The following is a 1848-nucleotide window of genomic DNA, read 5'->3' on the forward strand; positions in this document are numbered from 1 at the left end:
GTATAATTCTACATCAAAGCCTCGACACCTAAAATGTGACCCCATTTTCTCAAATTTTCAAAGGGGTAACATCATGAATTTGGCCAAAAATCGACCCAAAATTGTCTATCTATATTTTCGTGGAATTTCGGTATTTTGTGGATCGACGATAATAGATTTCCTGATTAAATGGCATTCATTTTTCAATTCTTATGACAAATGAATTAAATATTGGCTAGAAAGTATATTTTGCCGCTTTGGCAAGCCTGTTTTTAGCTTGGTTAGCAAGGCTTTCCGGCTCCATTTATTACAGCCAAAATATCCATGAATTGGGTAATATCGAAATAAAACATTTTGAAAAAAATAATAATAACCTGATAATAACCTCAAATTATAAATACATACCCCAATTATTTTTAGCTTGTTAAATTGCAAAATGTTGCTAATTGCTTTCCTGTAAAGTAAAATGAAACTGTCGAAACCGTGAGAGAATTTTTAAACAAACTTCAAAACTAATTGTAATGCAAACATAAAATGAAAAAAAATTTAAATAACATACGTGGAATTTCGGATTCATGTGGAAATCGATGCGCAGAAACTTAATAACGAGTATAATGAACCAAAACAAATACACAGGCAAGTATATAAATAAATTCTGATGAGTACCACGCACGTATTAGCCGATAAGCACGCGCCTCACTGCCAACCGATCCTGTATCCTGTGTCCTTATATATCCTCTCATTACGATGCTGATTGTTAATGAAGTGCACACTCGAAATCATTTCGCACATCCCATGAACGCAAATTGAACGAAACAGAAACAAATTCAGTTTGGGGGGGAGAAAAATTTTCGGGGACAATTTTGGCTTCTTTCAACAGAGTGTTCAAGTAAATAAAATTACATTACATTACGAAAACAGGAGAGTGTAAAAAGCAAATGCTTGCATTTAAAATTTCGCACCTGTTTGGTCGGTGAATAAATATTTTATTAGGCGCACCGTTACACTGAAATGAAATTTCCGCCATTAATGGCACGTCCCGTCACACAGATACTCACGCACCCTCACAGAAACAAACGCTCTGTCGCACAGATACTCACGCAGTCACCCACACGTGCAGCTCCTGTGAAGAGAAAATGAAACCGAATATTGCGATGATTTTGAGTCTAACGGCTGCCTTCTGTTTGCGCTCCCAAACATTCAATGGCATTGACTGCGCCCCGCGAAATGCCTCGTCCTCTAATGAATGAACAGAGTTGGGGCACGAAAACGTCGAGTGGAGCCATACCCCTTTGAATGGCTCCAATATGAGGTACACATCCACAGCCGTGAGGCATATTGACTTTTGTCTGGGACCAATCGAATTCAAAAGACTACCTCTATGAAGAAGGATTTTATTGGCTGAAAGGATCAGGATGTTAACAATATTTGTTAAATACCATATAAGGACATTAGGTTTTTTCCTTCTTTTAAGAGATTTTATTACCTCTAAAATACATTTAGGGTATGTCTGGGTCGAAACTTAAACCGAATCTTTTCAATTTTTCTTTTTTTTTTGTTTGGGTGTTGAACTTGTTTTCAATTCCATTTCACATGGGTCTAAAAAACCCTGACCATCGGCATCGCATTTTTAGCTTTGTCTACATTGCCTGCTAGGCCTTTTACTCAATTTGTCCATTTTTGCCATTTATTAGAGTTTTAAAGATGAAATTGAAGATTCTACTGTGACTGCTTTTCAAGTTGCTGTTCAATTTCAGAGATGATTTTTGAATCATGGGTAACTTCAACTTAAAAAGTGAATGTTTCTGTTTTCAATTTTTTTTTTTTCAATTTTTCCCTTAACTACAAAAGTGTCCTACATCTGGTTGT

At 36.1% G+C, this 1848-nt stretch overlaps 1 long non-coding RNA gene across 1 annotated transcript; it reads right to left on the minus strand.

Annotated features, from left to right (window-relative positions):
- Positions 1-671: 671 nt before the first annotated feature.
- Positions 672-1848, minus strand: LOC123257348. The gene is made up of 2 exons (XR_006507402.1): positions 1419-1848; positions 672-1358 (listed from the first exon to the last, which is right to left on the minus strand). It is a non-coding gene; the product is annotated as an uncharacterized LOC123257348 (long non-coding RNA).

The sequence above is a fragment of the Drosophila ananassae genome, chromosome 3R, assembly GCF_017639315.1.
Source record: "Drosophila ananassae strain 14024-0371.13 chromosome 3R, ASM1763931v2, whole genome shotgun sequence".
NCBI lineage: Eukaryota > Metazoa > Arthropoda > Insecta > Diptera > Drosophilidae > Drosophila > Drosophila ananassae.